Source organism: Rana temporaria, chromosome 2 (assembly GCF_905171775.1).
Source record: "Rana temporaria chromosome 2, aRanTem1.1, whole genome shotgun sequence".
NCBI classification, from domain to species: domain Eukaryota; kingdom Metazoa; phylum Chordata; class Amphibia; order Anura; family Ranidae; genus Rana; species Rana temporaria.
Genome location: NC_053490.1, coordinates 187,201,776 through 187,222,251, shown reverse-complemented (window position 1 = coordinate 187,222,251; position 20,476 = coordinate 187,201,776). Strand labels below are relative to the sequence as shown.

The window sequence follows — 20,476 nt, the reverse complement described above, 5'->3', positions numbered from 1 at the left end:
GGGCATGAAGATCATGCGGTGCATGGCGATGCATAGATCGGCTGTGCCTTTAGAAGTAGTACAGCGCCTGGAAAGTAGGCAATCGTAACTTTAGCTACTCAATGGAAACATCCACATTTGTGTAAGCATATTTATTTTAAAGAATTGCAGGCAAATATAAAAAAAAGCAACACCTGATACAAAGTCTCATTGTTTAGAAACATCACTGAATGCCTTAATTAGTTTTAAATACTGCTAAATCGGTATTAATGAGTATTCATTAATCCCTTGCACATCAAGGGATACTAGACTCAACAAAAAAGTATGATCATCTTGTTGTTTTTGTGGGAACTGCAAGAGATCACAACTGATTAATGGTGAAGCTCGAAATTCCCTTAGGCCGGAGTTCACACTCCCGTTACCGTATCAGGTCAGATTCCGGAATTTTAGGCTGAATTCGGACCTGAAACTGACCAAAAGATGCACAGGATTCCTGTACAATTTGCTTCGGATCTGCTATGAAGATGTATAGACTTACCTGTAGGTGTAACTTGTCCCCGAGGGTTTACAACCACTTTAAGAAACCCATATCTAAATTATTAAAATATTTTTTGTGTCAAATAGAACTATCTTTCTTAGTTCAAAAGTTTCTCTTTCCTGAATAGTTTTGAAATTGCCTTCAAGAGCTAAGACATTGAGGTCTTCCATAGTGTGGTCTGGTTGTGAGAAATGATGTCCCACCGGTGTGCAGTACTCATCTTCCTTTTGTTCATTGATGGTATGAATGCGCAAATTCATCCTTGCTTGCAACTTCTGTCCTGTTTCACCAACATAAGATCCTTTGCTACATCTTTTGTATTGCATGAGGTGCACAACATTACAGGATGTACAGCCGTATGATCCCATAATACTGAAGGTTCCTTTTGTGTGTGTGACACTTTTTGCAGCATTCTTTTATTGTAGGGTTTGCTTCCGTCATCGCTCTGAATGGGAGATCGCATGCCGGCCGGCTCTCCATTGTCCTATACGGACAGTTTCAGCGGACATGTTCGGTCGTCTGTACGTCCGACCGGACAATTTTCCGGCGGATCAGACAGGTTTCCAGCGGACAAATGTTTCTTAGCATGCTAAGAAACATGTCCTTGTAAGCCTGTCCGTCGGACCTGTTCGGTCGTCTGTACAGACTCACCGGACAGGTCCGATCGGCCGCCATCCCTCGCATGCGTCGAAGTGATTCGACGCATGCGTGGAAGCATTGAACTTGCAGGGGCGCGCACGTCGCCGCATCATTGTCGCGGCGACGGCGTGGCCACGTCACCACGTATCGTGTACGCGCGGATTTCTGTCTGATGGTGTGTACAACCATCAGACAGAAATCTCCGGGCGGACATGTCCACTGAAAACGGTCCAGCGGACCGTTTGCAGCGGACAGTCCGTCCGTGTGTACGCCGCCTAAGTTGCCATGTATTGTGCAGCATTGTGACTGGCGGTGTATTTGGTTTCTGCTGAATTTTTGCCTCTTTCGCTGCGTTACCTCTGCTACACACATTAAAAAAAAATCCTGAAAAAAAAGTTTCATAACTGGTGCGATAAACCAGTGGCCCCCCAAAGCGACAGATTTTGTTATATACCTTCTCCCACATATACTGTGCTTCTCTAGAGACTTTTGTTGTCACAGGGTCATTTAAAAAATGACAGGCAGAGGAAGAGGCAGGCCCTTCCGCAGGGGTGGTAGGTGTAGGGCAGGAGCACCAGGCCGGAGCCAAAGTGGGAAGTGGCACAATGTTCATTTGATTACGTCAAAGGACGCACCAGACTTGGTTGAGTGGCTCACCACCACCATATACCCTCCACTTGAGTCACAGAAATTATTTTCCGATCCATCAGAAGACATTTCGGATGTGCAGCCATTCTTGGCATTGGATCAGGAAGAGGAGGTAGCAACAGCCGGAATTCAGCAGTCTGACGACAGTACTCAGATCAGCCCAAGGGGGTTAGTGCCCGCTGTTGCTGCCTACTCTGAGATCTCTATTGTTAGTGATGGGAAAGTTGACGTTGATGATGACGTGTCTACAGAGATGGACCAGCAGATAGGGAGGAGAAGCAGGCCGAACTTACATTGCACATGAGGGACAAACTAGACTCCTAATGTATCAGGAGCGAGTCATCAACCATGTACGGTCACATCTGGCACTCCCAGGACGCCGGCCCATGGCTCCGCAGTGTGGACTTTTTTTAACGTGTCCGCTGCAGACAATAGTGTTTCCATCTTTAGCCTTTGCCGTCAACGCATAAGTCGCGGTAAGCCCAACACTCACCTATGGATGACCGCCTTAAGAAGGCACCTGGCCTCCCATCACCGAGCCTAGTGGGAGCAACGCCACCAGAACCCACAAAGCCACACTACAGGCTCTCACCATCCAGCCTCTTCTCCTTCTCCTTCCCCTCTATGCTATACAATTGTCCTTCACTCCACCTTCCATCATGCCTTCCTCACGTTTTTCTGCAAAAAGGCAGGCTTCCGTGGCCCAAATGTTCGATCGTAAAAAAAACGATGACACCAGATAACCAAACCAGCGCAGACCGGTAACAAGCCTCAACACGATCTCCAAGATCATGGAGAAAGCAGTAGTACAACAGCTTCAGCCTCACCTGGACGATCACAAACTCCTAGATCCTCTACAATCAGGTTTTCGCCCAGGCCACGGCACAGAAACGGCTCTTCTCAAGATATGGGATGACGCCCTCGAAGCAGCAGATGATGGAGAATCCTGTCTCCTAGTGCTGCTGGACCTTAGCGCAGCCTTCGACACGGTAGACCACAACATATTGCTCACACGACTCAAGGAAGTAGCAGGAGTCTCAGACGCGGCCCTACCGTGGTTCGCATCTTTCCTAGGAAATCGCACTCAGACCGTGAAACTTGGAGGTTTTACATCAGAAACACAGACCGTTACATGCGGAGTCCCGCAAGGATCGCCCCTCTCACCCGTACTCTTCCACATCTACATCCGCCCGCTCCTCAAAATCATCAGCAAACAGGACCTGCGCTACCACTCCTATGCTGACGACACGCAGCTTTACCTTCGAATCACCAACAAAAAAGAACAATTTCATGAACTTGGAAAATGCCTCACACTGATCGACAATTGGATGACTGAAAGCTCCCTCAAACTCAACGGATCCAAAACAGAGCTACTCACCCTGCACGCAAATAGGAAATCCATTTCTAGGACCACATGGATACCACCCACCATCCTCGGACAAACCATTGCGCCAAGCAACAAAGTCAAAAGCCTCGGAGTCATCTTTGACGCAGACATGACGATGGATGCACAAATAGGATCAGTTGTCAGCAGTTCTCATCATCTGCTCCGCATGCTACGTAGACTCATCCCCTTCATCCCGGAAGAAGACAGAGCTGTAGTGGTTGGAACTATCATCAATTCACGACTCGACTACGCAAATTCCCTCTATTTAGGACTACCGAAATACCAGATGTCACGTCTACAAGTCGTCCAGAACACGGCAGCCAGACTGGTAACAGGTAAAAAGCCGTGGGAATCGGTCTCCCCGGCCTTGAGATCCCTCCACTGGCTGCCCGTACAGGACAGGGTGACATTCAAGACACTCTGCCTCACCCACAAATGTATACATGGGAACGCTCCCCAATACTTAAGCGAGAAAATAAAACCCTACGTCACCAAGCGCGTGCTCCGATCAACCAACCAAAACCTTCTCCAAATTCCTAAATCCCGCTACAAATCGAAGGGAGAACGCAGATTTTCGGTCCAAGGACCTCGGCTCTGGAATGCTCTACCCACTACCATCCGCCTGGAGGAAAACCATCGGGCCTTTAGGAAAAAACTAAAGACCCACCTCTTCTGAAGGACCGGTACGACTCTGGATGTCAAGCGCCTTGAGGCGATTAAGTTCGCATTTGCTGCGCTATATAAGTCACTCACTCACTCACTCACTCATAACCCTCTTGCCCAACGGTTGACCGCTGGCTTGTCGGAACTGATAGCCCGCCAACTACTGCCATATACTGTAAACTGGTGGACATGGAGGCCTTTCAAAAATTTGTGGCCATTGGAACACCACGATGGAAGGTCCCAGGAAGGAAATGTTTTTCACAAAAGGGCATCCCAGAGCTATATGGCCTTGTTCAGCGGCAAGTGAATGTATCTCTGGCACACAGTGTCGGTGCCAAGATACATCTGACCACAGACACGTGGTCTAGCAAACACGGGCAGGGAAGGTATATAACTTTCACTGCCCACTGGGTGAACCTTATGACGGCCGTCAAGCATGTAACCCATGGCACCCATGTAGATTTGGTTTTACCGCCACGGATTACATGCAGGCCTGCCTCTTCTTCTTCTCCTCCTCCTCCTCCTCCATCCTCCCTCTCCTCCTCGGCTGACTCCTTATTTTCTGATGCTACCGTCTCTTCCGCTGCGCCACCCAAGATCCCCAGAACCTATTCGACATGCCTGGTGAGACGTTGCCATGCTGTGCTGCGTCTGTTGTGCCTGGAAGACAAGAGCCACACTGGTCCTGCACTCTTTTCATCCTTGCGTTCACAGGCAAATCAGTGGCTAACACCGCTTAATTAGACAGTTGGTAAAGTGGTGTGTGACAACGGTGCCAATCTGCTGAGCGCGCTGAGCCCGCTGAAACAGGGCAAAATCACACAAGTGCCATGCATGGTGTGACATTTGTCATTTATCAAGCCGTCGAGGAGCAGGAGCAGGAAGATGAGGAAGTTGCAATGCTGGATGAATTCCCAGGGGGGGATACTCCACCTGAGACAAGTCAACAACAGGAGTCTGAAGAGGAGTCAGAGGAGGATGGTGCTGGGGCAGAGGAGGAGAAGCAAGAAGAGCATGCTTTAAACCTTTCTGGGATCCCTGGTGTTGTCCATGGATTGGGGGAGAGGAGAACGAGGACGACATTATCCTGGATGATGAGCAGGAACCAGGCCAGTACTGCTCTTCCAGTTTAGTGCAAATGGGGGCCTTCATGCTTCAGTGTTTTAAGAGGGACCCCTTATAAAAAGCATAAAGGGCAAGGACCAGTACTGGGTGGCAATGTACTTAGACCCCCGGTACAAACAAAACATGGCGGAAATGTTACCACCATCACAGAGGGCTATCAGAATGCAGCACTTCCAAGCCTTGCTTCGAGAAATGCTGCACTCTGCTTTTGTGTCCGCTGGCAGAGGAATTTCACAGAGAAACAGTTTTGGGTACCAATCCAACAGCGCCTGCAAGAAGAGGGCGGTTTGAAGATGTCTTGGTCACTAATGATATGAGATCATTCTTTCAGCCGACCCATCAACAGCTGTCCTCCGGATCCAGCATCAGGGAATGCCTAGACTGACAGGTGTCTGACTACATCGGATTAACGGCCGATGTGGATGCACTGAGAAGTGATGAACCCCTGGACTACTGGGTGGGCAGGCTTGACCTCTGGTCAGAGCTTGCACAATTTGCAATGGAACTGTTGGCTTGCCCCTCATCCAGTGTCCTGTCCAAAAGGATGTTCAGAGCAGCAGGGGGGGGGGTCGTGACCAATAAGCGCACTCGCCTAGCTCACAACAGTGTTGACTACCTCACATTTATAAAAATGAATGAAGCATGGATCCCGGAGGAATTCAACACATGTGTGTCAAATTCAGGTGAACGCCTGTGGGCTAATTTTTTGGGCCTGTACTGGCCGACACTTTTTTCTGTATCCGGTGAATGCCTAATGTACCACCAGCCACAGAATACAAAGTTGTTTGCTGTTCCGGTGAACGCCTGTGGCCGTGGGCTAATTTTTGGGGCCTGTAATGGCCGACACTTATTTCTGTATCCAGTGAATGCCTAATGTACCACCAGCCACAGAATACAAGGTTGTTTGCTGTCAGGTGAACGCCTGTGGGCTAATTTTTGGGGCATGTAATGGGCGGCACTTACTTCTGTATCCGGTGAATAACTTAATGTACCTCCAGCCACAGAATACAGAGTTGTTTGCTGTCAGGTGAAAGCCTGTCGGCTAATTTCTGGGGCTTGTAATGGCCGGCACTTACTTATGTATTCGGTTTTTCACTAAATACTTCTGGTAGGTCAGTGTCCATGTTGTGGGACTATTTGTGCACAGCTAGTAAGTATTTTGTGGCTGAAAATATGACCTGCAGATTTTTAATATTCGCCTGCCATTAAAGTTAATGGGGCCCGCCGCGAACTTGCGGTTCGCGGACATTTGCGAAAGTTTGTGGTTAGCGTTCGCGAACCGTCCCGTCGGATGTTCGTCCATCACTATTCTTGAGCACTTTCCAAAAGCTATGCAATAGTCATTCTATTAGGTTTCCTTTTGCCGCTTCAATATTATAATCTAAATTATACAATTCATGAACACTGAAGATTTAAAGACATTTTTCTTGTTTTTGTTTTTGTTTTCCTATACATAATTCATTTTATTCAGTATGGTTTAGACAGCATAATACATAAAGAAACAATCTGCAAAACAAACAGTTAAGCTGCAAATGTCTTTCCTCTGGCTGCTGTCCAAAACTACATTACTGTATAGCAAAAAGAAAAGAAAAAAAAAAAAAATGAAAGAACCTACTTTTAAATACATCTTCACCGACAATGACTGCTATAGAATGAGCATCTAATTATCCGAAGAGCATTTAAAAGCTCTCTCCCTTCTTAATTATAGAAAAAGCTTGGCTTCTACACAGATTTAGTAGAACTATATTTAATATCAGGGCTCCACAAGGAGATGTTTCAAAAATACTGGAAGCTAAATATAAAATGATTATCCATTAAATTGGATGCAAATTATTTTAATAGTCTCTTTTTGGCACATTGGCATTTATGTTATGTTGCTTTCCGTTAATGTGAAATGTTAGTGACTGCATGGCTTACAAATATGATATATATCTTTGTCTCTTCAAATGCTTTTCACATGACCTAAATGTGTTTTAATATTTACATTTATTCAAAATTATTATTTCTTGTACTGCATTTTCAAAACTGACAAAATAGATGTTTGATTACTAAAATAAAATTATCAGTGTCAAAATAAAACTTGTAGACAGACTTTCTAAAAAAAAAATGATATTAAAATTATGTATCACTTTTATTGTGAGCCATTGGGATAATTATGTATTATTGCTATCCAATAAAAAAAATAAAAAAATCACCAACAATCTACAAATGTAGCTGATTAAAAGTTGGCTTGTAAGCAGGTGCAGTTAGCTTGCCTGCCACTAGGCGGCTCTGCCTCAAAATACTGTGATGATAGGGAACAATGTAATTGGTTGTTAGGTGTCCTTTTAGACAAAGCCTACCTGTCATTATGTAATTGGTGGAATAATTATCCATATAAATGCAAGAAGTGGAGGAGCCTTTTGAGATGGAACATGGTAGCTAAACACCCCAGAAGCCATGTGGATGTAGTCAGCTACCGGCAAGGGTCCTTAACAGGGCTGATGCCCTGGGTGTGGTAGTTTAACACTCAGAAGAACCAGCTGCAGTCGTCCTGACTCTTGTAGTAGTCTGAAGTGGACTGTGATTAGGATTAAGTGTTCTCTGATGTGAGTTCTAGTACACCTGGGAGAGAGAGGAGAAGATCAGCGAGTGAGCCTGGCTGGGTAAAGGAATGGGACTGGTATACTACAATAAAGCACCATGTTAAACGGGTTGTAAAGGATATATATATTTTTTAAATTACCAACATGTTATACTTGCCTCCAATGTGCAGCTGGGGTTCCTCGGAGGCTGTCTCGGCTCCTCCCTGCAAGAACTAACCCCCTTCATGGGAGCTCTCTTCCATTGGGTTAGTTCTTGCGGGCACACTCCCGTGATACAGCTGGTGGCTATAGCCACTCACTTTATCACTTGGCCCTCCCCCCCGGCGTGGCGCGTCATTGGATGTGATTGACAGCAGCGCGAGCCAATGGTTGCGCTGCTATCAATCCATCCACTCTAGTCAATCAATGCATAGGATGCATTAAGATGAAAAAACATGAACCTTTACAACCACTTTAATCTTGATTTGACAGAACCAAAATGCTGCAGAGTCTAGTATACAGAATGTTGGGTCCCAACACTGTGGTGCACCAAAGTAGGGGAGAAAAGAGATCATAAGGGAAGATGACTTAATAATTACATGCTGGCGTTCTGTGCCTGAGTGAATGCTACATAATTGGTGCCCTTATGTATGGCATAGTGTGCCGAGGAGTTCTGTGAGTATGTCAGTGGGATGTTATATGTCACTTCCATCTTGAAAGAACATCAATAACGTGCAGAATATATACTTAGAGCGTGGACATTTCGTTCTCAGGAATATAAAGGCTCATGGCTGAGGATGTTATGGGCAGGTCCATGGCAAGGAGTTGAGCACAATATGGCTAGGGCATCTAACTACCAGAAGTGGGTCACTGCCCTATCCGAGAAAAAGCAGGGCACATTTTGGCATCAATATCTGGCCAATTAGAAGTACCCTTACAAGCTAACACATTTGTAACTTTGCTCAGCATTGCACAATACTAAATGTGAACTGCAACATTTGATTGCTGATGTCACAGCCTTCTTATTCCTGAATGCCTCCTCTTGTTGTGGAATGCAGGCATGCAAATTAAATTAAGGTAAAATAATAGGACTGAGATACGTAAATGAACAATCTTCTGTTTCAGAAGAGTGCTGAAGACATACATTTTAACAGGGGAATTTATACCCCACTATGACCCCACAATAGTAACACAGGTATAAGTTAACAGAGATCACAATTGTTGGAACAGTTTGTCAGCACAATTAAACCAGAATAATTTGTCAAGAGAAAGATGGCACCCCTAGACTTAAATAGTAGTGCAGGGTACAACATAACCTTTAACACATACTTTTACCCCCCCCCCCCAGGATATGGACATTATCATAAAATACATTTTTTTCAGTCCCCCAAGAGATAATCTTTCACAACACAGAAAATTGTGAACACTTACCATTGCGGATAGGCATATAAGAGCATAAATATGCACTTTTACTAAAGTGAAGTTTAAGTTTTTTTTCACCCCAGATAGGCTACCTACTTAGGTAAGAGCTAAATCCTTGGCAGGTTCATTCAGTTGCTGTGTAGACATTTTTAAGACCACATACAAATAAAAAAGCCCATACAAGTGTAAAAGCTCCTCAATGGTGGCTATACACACTTTGTTAATGATCAATTTTACACAATAGGAGTAATCAATCTACAGTCATGGCCAACATTTTTGAGAATGACACAAATACTAATTTTCACAAAGTCTGCTGCCTCAGTTTTTGAGATAGGAAATTGCATATACTCCAGAATGTTATGAAGAGTGATCAGACGAATTGCAATTAATTGCAAAGTTCCTCTTTGCCATGAAAATTAACTTAATCCCAGAAAAAACATTTCCACTGCATTTGTGAAGAAGGCTTCAGGGTGCCCAAGAAAGTCCAGCAAGCGCCAGGACCGTCTCCTAAAGAGGATTCAGCTGCGGGAATCGGAGTGCCACCAGTGCAGAGCTTGCTCAGGAATGGCAGCAGGCAGGTGTGGGCACATCTGCACGCACAGTGAGGCGAAGACTTTTGGAAGATGGCCTGGTGTCAAGAAGGGCAGCAAAGAAGCCACTTCTCTCCAAAAAAAACATCAGGGACAGATTGATCTTCTGCAGAAAATATGGTGAATGGACTGCTGAGGACTGGGGCAAAGTCATATTCTCCGATGAAGCCTCTTTCCGATTGTTTGGGGCATCAGGAAAAAGGCTTGTCCGGAGAAGAAAAGGTGAGCGCTACCATCAGTCCTGTGTCATGCCAACAGTAAAGCATCCTGAGACTATTCATGTGTGGGGTTGCTTCTCATCCAAGGGAGTGGGCTCATTCACAATTTTGCCCAAAAACACAGCCATGAATAAAGAATGGTACCAAAACACCCTCCAACAGCAACTTCATCCAACAACAGTTTGGTGAAGAACAATGCATTTTCCAGCACGATGGAGCACCGTGCCATAAGGCAAAAGTGATAACTAAGTGGCTCGGGGACCAAAACGTTGACATTTTGGGTCCATGGCCTGGAAACTCCCCAGATCTTAATCCCATTGAGAACTAGTGGTCAATCCTCAAGAGGCGGGTGGACAAAAAACCCCCACTAATTCTGACAAACTCCAAGAAGTGATTATGAAAGAATGGGTTGCTATCAGTCAGGAATTGGCCCAGAAGTTGATTGAGAGCATGTCCAGTCGAATTGCAGAGGACCTGAAAAAGAAGGGCCAACACTGCAAATACTGACTCTTTGCATAAATGTCATGTAATTGTCGATAAAAGCCTTTGAAACCTATGAAGTGCGTGTAATTATATTTCATTACATCACAGAAACAACTGAAACAAAGATCTAAAAGCAGTTTAGCAGCAAACTTTGTGAAAACTAATATTTGTGTCATTCTCAAAACTTTTGGCCACAACTGTAGAGACACAAATCTTTTTGATTGCCACACATGCAAAGCTGAATTTCAGATGATAGTTAAGATACGACCAGAAATTATAAACCGCATCCCTGTTTTCACTATTTAATCTCATGATCGATTGAAATAAGATCACAAAGTGCTATTTAATTTCCTTTGAAATTATTTATTAAAAAGATATGTATTGTAATTCAAAGCAATAGGCAGCTTTGGTATTGCGAAATATAATAATACAATATAATAATTGCTTAAGGGTCCCCACTAAGGCTATCAGGGTCCGCTGAGTTGGATTCTGCAGGCTAGTGAGTGTGCAGGCTGAGGAAAAGTCCATCCAGACCCAAAGCATACTGCAAAAATAGGAAGAGATAGCTTGTACACCGCATACCTCACCTAGCCCGAGTGGTTAGCAGATAAAAGCAGCCTCATCTAGATTCATACAGACCACAATTCCAACGTGTTTTGCCCCTTCCCCGTTCTCTGGGCTTAACCATGGAGATTAAGGGTGGGGCGAAAAACGTTGGAGTTGTGGTCCGGATAAATCAAGTTTCATCTGCTAACCACCTGATCCGGGTGAGGTGTGAGGCAGCTTGGCTATCTCTTCCTATTTTTTAAATAAATGTAAAATTGTTTATGTTTATTTTTAATACAATATTAGAAGAGAAACACAAACCATGTGATAAATTATGTTAACTAAAGTATGTGGAAACCCATTCACTAAAAACACAAATATGTTTTAGGATGATAATGTAATTTCAAAAGTGATTTTCAATATTTTCATATAAACCGCTTTCATAAAGATAATATCTGGTAATCCATCCAAGGAAGCCCTTATTCAGGTACTTTCTGTTTTGGGGTGACAACTTTATATCCCTGTAAGTCACCCACATCTGTATTGCCACACTTCCACATGGGCATCCAATGGAGCCTAAAATAACCATTGTTTATGATTCAAGGTACTTTAGCAAACCTAAATGTACTCTAGGTAAAGTGGTTGTAAAGGCAAAAGGTTTTTTATTTGAATTTTAATTAAAATAAAGGGCCTTCTGTGTGCAGCAGCCCCCCTCAGCCCCCCTAATACTTGCCTGAGCCCGTCTCTATCCAGCAATGTTACACAAGAGACTCGGCTGCCTGGGACTCTCCCTCCTCATTGGCTGAGACAGCAGCGTAATTAGCTCCTGTTGTTGTCAATCAAAGTCAGTAAGCCAATGAGAAGAGAAAGGTGATGGAGCCAGGCTGCAGCTTTGTGTCTGAATGAACACACGGAGCTGCAGCTCAGCTCGGGTGCCCCCATAGCAAGCTGCTTGGAGCTCAGCAGGAGGGAGGGGCCATGAAAGCCGAAGAGGACCCCAGCAGAGGATAATTGGGGCTGCTCCGTGCAAAGCCACTGCAGAGAAGAGGTAAGTATAATATGTTTGTAAAAAAAAGCAAGACTTTAGCATCACTGCAGCCGGAACCTTCCTTCCTTCGTATGCCTCCCTATCCTTTGAAGTATTATCCATCTGAGAACAAGATAGAATAGATATATCGACACACCTTCTGCTTTCATGATTGAGAACCGTAATTTACAAGCCTGATTCGACTTCTGGCGACATACGTCACCACAAGTCCACTAGCTCCGGTAAGCCTTCATTTCTACTGGTGGTGGTTATTTTTACACAACGAAGAAACCAACATTCATGTTTGGATAAACCTTTATTTACATGGTGGAATCCATCTACATGGACTTTATTGCACTTTTCATTTATTCTATGTTCTGATTAATCTATTATTTATTTGGTGGAATCTATTTACGTGGACTTTATGCATTTTCAATAGTGTGTTGCACCCACTCATTTACCCAGTGATTTAATATTCACTATATATACAATGTTCATCGTTATGATTTATGTTGCATAAGCGCTACACTTTTTTGTACACTTTTGTTTTTGCTTTTTTATTCATAATTAGCCATGTTAGCAGCTGTATTTCCTTTTGGCAGCGCAGTGTTTACCACATTTCCAGTAAGGTTTAGATCAGTAACAGGATAGGTAATCAGCTGAATTATCAGAATAGCTGTAATTTGCAGTTTACTGAAAAGGAGCAAAGTTAGAAATAATAATACAAAACAGGATCAGAATGGCAAAGAGCAAGCATAAACCGCAGAATAATACAAAGATTGTAAAATCTGCACAAAGACTCCTCACAGCAGTTTCTTTGTGGATCAATCAGGGTAACTTGTGGCTGCATACCATAGTCTACCATAGTCTCTATAAAACTCTATAGCAACAGACAGTCACTACTCCAGTAAAACAGTTCTGTACACTTATGCCACGTACACATGATCGGAAATTCCGATAAGAAAACCATGGATTTTTTTTCCGACGGAATTTTGGCTCAAACTTGAGTTGCATACACACGGTCACACAAAATTACGACCTTTAAGAATGTGGTGACGTACAACACTACGAACGAGCCAAGAAAAATGAAGTTCAATGATTCCAAGCATGCGTCGACTTGATTCCGAGCATGCGTGTTTTTTTGTGCGTCAGAATTTCATAAAGACGATCGTAATTTCCGACAATAACTTTTCCCGTCGCAAAATTTGAAAACCAGCTCTCAAATTTTTGCTGTCGGAAATTCCGACAGAAAAAGTCAGATGGGGCCTACACACGGTCGGAATTTCCGACCCAAAGAACACATCAAACGTTTCTTGTCGGAATTTACGACAGCATCCCTCTCAGTGAAGTTCAGGATTGCTCTGGTAAGAAAGGTGTACAGCTGGAGTACTGAGGACAAAGGACCATCTCACTGGAGCTAGAGCACTGCGATAACAATTGGGGATGATCTCCCCACAGTAGCCGTTTCCTTTAGAGATGCTGCATGCTATGATGCTATTGCCTGCACATCGGTACTGACAGTGGGGGGCTCTCATCTGGCTGTAAATCATTTGCCAAGCTAACATGGCCTTTAAGTGTAGCCTCTCTGAGCTGCTAAAGGAGGGTAGCAGAGAAAAATTACTTCCGTGTCCAGAAACTCAGGAAAATTAGTTAAAGGGGTGAAGTGCTACCCCCAAAGGGTCTGCTGTATATTTAACTGGTTCTTTGCCAAACAGTGCAGAGGTAACAAGGTACACAGCCACAGTATAAATAGGCAGACTGGTGCAGTCCAAGTCTTTTCAGCTGAGGACCATAAGGTAAGTTGGTAGCACAATTAAGCAGACTGGAACAATGCACACAACCATGGTTGAGGACCATGAATAGACTGTGGCACAGAGATTAGACTCTAATCTACTCTGACCACCTACTGGGCACACCTCCCAGGGGTTGGCCAGAGCATGGAAAATATCCATCCCATGCATTAGAATTGTCCACCCTAAGCTCTCGAAGGTTCTTTACAAAGGCAGGGAAACAATCCAATCCCCAGGCTGTGGAGCTATAAACAGACCCTAGCAATCAAATTTAGGAAGGTGCTAAAGGGGCCTCAGCCTGCATCAAAGCATAATGAATAGGTTGACATTCCACTACAGTTCTACTTTAAGCATGCAAGATTCTAGATTCTGATTTCAAAGATTAACAGCTCTCACAATACAGCAGTTTCATCAAAAGAACAAAACAGTTAACAAGCAAGTTACAATTAGTACCATTTGTCTATACATTTGTTTTTTAAAGTTAATTTCTTAATAAATGTGAACCACACTTTGTACTGGAAAAAAATTAAATACATTTTTTACATGAATACAATATTGCAACACTGATATTTAATATATTAGGCTATTTGGTATTTATAGTACATCATACATCTATGAATTTCTAACGGTTTTGTGATAAATGTATTAATAGACTTTATTATTGCTGTTTCATAATAAATAGCCTACCAACACCTTACCAATGTTGGCGTCCTCTGATGAAGCATAATGAAACTGTAACCGACAGCTATTATCAGTCATGGATCACAATCTATTCACCTAACAGAGCTGTTCTTTTCTCTGAATTAATAATCCAGATATCAGGGTCATTCCACTGTTTTGTGGCCATCTGAGGATTGTAAACGCACAAGACTATGTCATAAAGAGATTTACTCTATAGAACTCTACTTTATTAGCAGTCAGTAATTTAACACAAATGTAGAACATAACATGAAAATTGAAGTTATCCCATTTATTTACATGTGATTTTCTTCTTCTTCTTCTTTAGTAAAGAAGATATCCAAATGTTTTTAGATTTATAGATTTCTGCCAGATCTTAACCTACTCAAGCCCAAACACCTTTACCCCCTTCTTGCCCAAACCATTTTTCAACTTTCAAAATGAGACTCAGGCCGCGTACACACGGTCGAACAAAACCGATGAGAATGGACCGAGGTTCAGTTTCATCGGTCCAAACCAACTGTGTGTATAGCCAGGGCCGTCTTTAATATGGTTTGGGCCCTGGGCAAACATTTTTTTGGGCCCCCCCCCCTCCAGCTTATTTTGGGCCTGGCTGGTTTTGACAGTCCTCATTTGTGCAGGTACAGCAGCCCATTGATTTGAATGGGCCGCCATGCCTTCGTTTCCTGCAAAAAAAAGGTGCATTCAGCATTTTAAAAATACAGTTGCCTTGAAATCCATTCTGCTTTTGCACCATGCTACTTACCTGCAGTTCTTGCACACACAAACGCACTGTGTTTTTAAAAGCGTGACCTAAACGTCTAAAAATGCAGCAAGTTTGACAGTGCGGGAACTGCAGAAAAGTCACAGCAGACAGCAGAATGGACAGACAGTGCTGTATTTCAGTGCTTGATGGGCATAGGCGTGCCGTGTGCGCAGCCTATTACATGAGGCATGCACTTTTCTTTGCATGAAACGCAGGCATGGCGGCCCATTCAAATGAATGGGCTGCTGTGCCTGCGCAAATGTGGGCCGCCAAAACACATACATGTGAACCAGCCAGGCCCAAAATAAGCCCATCAAGCAGTAAAATACAGACAGTAATGCCATGTGCTCTGAGGCCTTACTCAGCCTGGACTGCAGGTCTGGTCTGTGATTTAAAGAGTTCCTCTATTTTACACATGGCATGGCATGGGGTCCCATGGTGCTAAAGCAGAATGGACAGACGGTGCTGTGACCCCCATGCCATGCCATGTGTAAAATAGAGGAACTTTTTAAAACACTGACCAGACCTGCAGTGAATCATCAAATATTATAAAGACTTTGGGCACACTCTACAGAAAACTTCTATATACAATATAGATTAGCAAACATGACATACCTTGAGGAGCAGGACATGAAGAAGTCAGCCTCAGGAAGAGCAAACTGGGAATGTTATAAAATCACATTCTAATTCACTTTTATATACAAGCAGCACCCAGTGGCAGGAAGGGAGAAGTGCACGTCTAAAGGGAAGCCAGGGGTGCTGTACATTTTAAAACACTGGGAAGGGAAGCAGTACTGTCACTGGCTGCGTGCCGCTGATGATTTTCAGCCTGATTTGTGGGCAGCACAGGGGCTTAACGGGCGGCAGGGCCACCATCAGGCATTATGGGGCCACTTACACAGCTTCAGGCATGGGCCCACTGGAGCAGAGAACGGGGGGGGGGGGTGCTGCCGCCTGAAATTGAGAAGCAGGGGAGGGGGCTGCTGCGAATTTAGAAGCGGGGGGCCCTTTACAAAAAAATAAAGAAAGAAAGAAATAAAGAAAAATATATATAAAAAAAGGGGTGTAGCCATCCGGGGCCCTGGGGACCTCTGGGCCCTTTAATAAAAAGAAAAAAAGAAATAAAAAATATATATAAAATATATATTGTGATACATTTGCCTATATGTCTCAGTTTAATTCTCCCTGCTTGCCATTGTGATTACCATCCGGTTATTGAAGTGCTAATGTCCCCTCACTATTTCTAAAGGTTAATTGATCTATTATGTTGTGTGAAGGAGATCTGTGTTTAAGTGGCTTGTGTTAATTATTCTGATTGCTTCATTGTGGTAATTATCTCTCTATATGCGGGGTCGAGTTGTCTAGTTAAGGTATTCAGTACAACTAGTACTCAGCGTCATTGATGTCATTGTCTAAAGAAAATGTGTTTTCAGACTCTGCTCCGTCGTGTCTGCCTATAATCTGTATGGAAGCCCCAGTGTGAGGGGGGCGGAGATTTGTCATTGTAACAGTTTTGGAAATGACATATAAGCTGTGTGATATAACATTAAAGTCTGTCTTGTTCTAGCAGTAAGCCTGGACTAATGTGTGGCTTAATGGGCGATCTCAGGAATATTCCTCATAGTGGAATATTGGGTGATGTTCTTATGGAAGAAGGGAATCTTTGACGGGGATATCATACCAATACCGTCACAATTGGTTGGCAGCGGTGGGATTTTTCCCTTCTATTCCCCTTCACACCCGCATTCCAAGCAGACACTGGAAGAACTACTGGAAGTTCGTGGAAGGATTGCTAGCAACAAAACCAAGCGGGTCATCATAGCAGAATCAATGGAGATAGACCAGGAGGACGGGATTGCAGCAACGCCAGCAGTACAAGAGATGGAGACACCAGTGATTCAGGAGGAGGAATCGCCAGCCAACAAGCTAATGAGAGAGAAGCTAGCGTGGTTCGGCCCGAACCCAACGGCAGATGTGGTGCTGAGAGTGATGGAGCTACAGGAGGCTAAAGAAATAAGGGACGCAGAACTACAGTTAAAACTGGCAGCAGTCCAACAAGCAGCTGCACCTTCTCCAAACAGTGAGTACAGCACAGCAGACGCAAGGAAGATTCCGTTTAGCGCTTTTAAAGCTTTTGATGAAAAGGACTGTGAGATTGATAACTACCTGGCAGATTTTGAGCGACAATGTAACCTGCACCGAATAGCTAGAAGAGAGTGGGTTGCAATATTGTCAGGCAAACTGTCAGGCAAAGCTTCTGATGCTTTCCGGACCGTGCCAGATCAGGATATCCATAGCTACGCCAGGGTTAAAGAAGTGCTCCTGGCTCGTTATGCAGTAACCCCAGAGTCCCACCGACAGAAGTTCAGGGACTCACGCAAAACCACGAAAGACTCTTACGCGGAATGGGCATGCCAGTTGTCCCTGTCGGCCTCTAACTGGGTTAACAGCAGCCAGGCCACCACCGCAGAGGACATTTTGCAACTAATGCTCCTGGAGCAATTTTACAATCACATCCAGACGGACGTCAAGGATTGGGTGAGAGATCGCAGGCCCATGACTCTACCAGAGGCCGCGAAGTTGGCGGATGAATATGCGTATACTCGCAAGACAAACCAGGTCACACCACGGGTACAACCTCCACGACCAACGGCACCCTCACACCCACCAGCCACTAGATACCAACCACCTAACAGACCGATGACATCTAGCCCTCGCTACCCACGCCAGGAGGACAACGAACAACGCTGCTTCCGGTGCAAACAGTTGGGTCACTTCAAGCAGAATTGCCCCATGAATGACAACACCAGGTCAAATTGGTCTCAACCTGGGTACCGCCCACCAGCAGCAGCCCATTGTGTAGACTCGGCTTGGGATCCCCAGGAGCTGGGTCAGGAAGAACCATTGGGCACCCCTTACGAAGCCCTCATGGTACAATCTGTTATTACGGACAACAGGGAACACCATTGTCAGCTGGTCATGGGCGACAGCCATGAGCCGGAGGGGCCTTGGAGGGAGCTGGGCAGAAAGAGGCACCGCCAGCTACCCTCCAAGAAGAAGAGGTCCTGGAAGTCATATAACCAGCGGACCTGGGAGGAGAAGAAGCGACTGGAGGAGATGGAATCGCAGCGGGCGCCCCAGATGCGGGCCGAGATGTTCGCCAAAGGCCCACCGGTGGCCCCTTACACCACCACCCAGTTCCTGATGATGAAGGACCACGTGGAAAGCCTGCAGGACATGAGCAAGCAGGATCTGATCCGTGAGTACATAGAGCTGGAGGAGTGCATAAGCCGCATGGAGGAGGAGAACAACCACCTGAGGTCACAGCGGGCTGACCCCCCCAGGCTCCATGAACTGGAGATGGAGCTGGAGAAGCTCAAAGAGGAGAACCGGCGGCTGCGGAGGGAGCAGGGGGTGGCTGACCTTATGGGGCTCTGAGTCCCCTCCTCCCCCCCCCCCCCCGGACTCTGAGCACCAGTGCTACAGCATTTCAACAAATATAACTTTTTCTTTTTATGAATCTCCTGTGACTGTCACTTCAGAGCCATAACCTGCCCCTCCCATAGCGGGACACCTAGATGGCGGCGCACAGACCCATTCGTCGTCTTCACACTGACTTCTGGTGACTTTGCAGATCGCACAAAGACTTGGGGACTGACCGGCGTGTGATCTGACGACCCGGTGGCATACCTGAGTCTGAAGCAGTTGCCAAGGGAGGTCAGTCATGCCAAACGGAGTTAACCTCGGACTAAAAGCTCTAAACCCGTCAACCCTACTGGACCAGGGAAGGTCCAACCGGGTTTTCCGGAGCAGGGAGAAAAAGGGGGGCCATTGTGATACATTTGCCTATATGTCTCAGTTTAATTCTCCCTGCTTGCCATTGTGATTACCATCCGGTTATTGAAGTGCTAATGTCCCCTCACTATTTCTAAAGGTTAATTGATCTATTATGTTGTGTGAAGGAGATCTGTGTTTAAGTGGCTTGTGTTAATTATTCTGATTGCTTCATTGTGGTAATTATCTCTCTATATGCGGGGTCGAGTTGTCTAGTTAAGGTATTCAGTACAACTAGTACTCAGCGTCATTGATGTCATTGTCTAAAGAAAATGTGTTTTCAGACTCGGCTCCGTCGTGTCTGCCTATAATCTGTATGGAAGCCCCAGTGTGAGGGGGCGGAGATTTGTCATTGTAACAGTTTTGGAAATGACATATAAGCTGTGTGATATAACATTAAAGTCTGTCTTGTTCTAGCAGTAATCCTGGACTAATGTGTGGCTTAATGGGCGATCTCAGGAATATTCCTCATAGTGGAATATTGGGTGATGTTCTTATGGAAGAAGGGAATCTTTGACGGGGATATCATACCAATACCGTCACATATATATATATTTTTAAAAAGGGGGTTGCCATCTGGGGCCCTGGGGACCTCTGGGTCCTTTAATAATTTATTTTTTATAAAAATAAATTACAAAAAAAAGGGGGTTGCCATCCGGGACCTCTGGGCCCTATAATAAAAAAATAAAAAATATATATATAAAAAATAAACATTTATAAAAAAAGGGGGGGGGGGGTTGCCATCCAGGGCCCTGGGGACCTCTGGGCCCTTTAATAAAAAATAAATAAAAAAAACATATAAACAAAAATAAAAAAATAAACATTTATAAATAAAAATAAAAAAGGGTGTTTGCCACATGGGGCCCTGGGGACCTCTGAGCCCTTTAATATATATATATATATATATATATATATATATATATATATATATATATATATATATATATATATAAAAAAAAAAAAAAAAGAAAAAAAAGAAATAAAATATGAAAAAAATAATTTTATAAAAAAAGGGGGGTTGTCATCCGGGGCCCTGGGGACCCCCAGACCTCTAAAAAAAAAATTGGCCCTTTAATAAAAAAATAAAATTAAAATATATTAAAAAAAAAAATTCTTTTTTATTTAAAAATAAATAAAAAAAATAGGGTTGCCATCTGGGGCCCTGGGGGCCTCCGGGCCCCTGGGGACCCCTAAAAAAATTGTCCCTTTAATAAAAAAAACCTCTAAAAAAAATTGGCCCTTTAATAAAAAATAAAATAAAAATGTATTAAAAAAAAAAAAAAATTATTAAAAAAATAAAAAAATGGGGGGGGGGGGTTGCCATCTGGGGCACTGGGGGCCTTCAGGCCCCTGGGGACATCCGGACCCCTAAAGGGGGTTGCTTTGGGCCCCCAACAGTGACAGGGCCCTGGGCAGCTGCCCCATTTGCCCTGTGGTAAAGACGGCCCTGTGTATAGCCCATCGGTCTGTTGTCCTTCGGTCCAAAATTTTAAAACATGCTTCAAAATCGAACCGATGGCCCGCTGCCCGATCGGTCCAAACCGATGGTTAGTACAGAAAGCATCGGTTCAAAGCCTGC

At 44.3% G+C, this 20,476-nt stretch overlaps 1 protein-coding gene across 1 annotated transcript in view; it reads left to right on the top strand.

Annotated features, from left to right (window-relative positions):
* Positions 1-20,476, top strand: part of LOC120928255 (integrin beta-like protein 1) — a 260,592-nt gene that overhangs the window by 129,559 nt on the left and 110,557 nt on the right. The window lies entirely within an intron of this gene.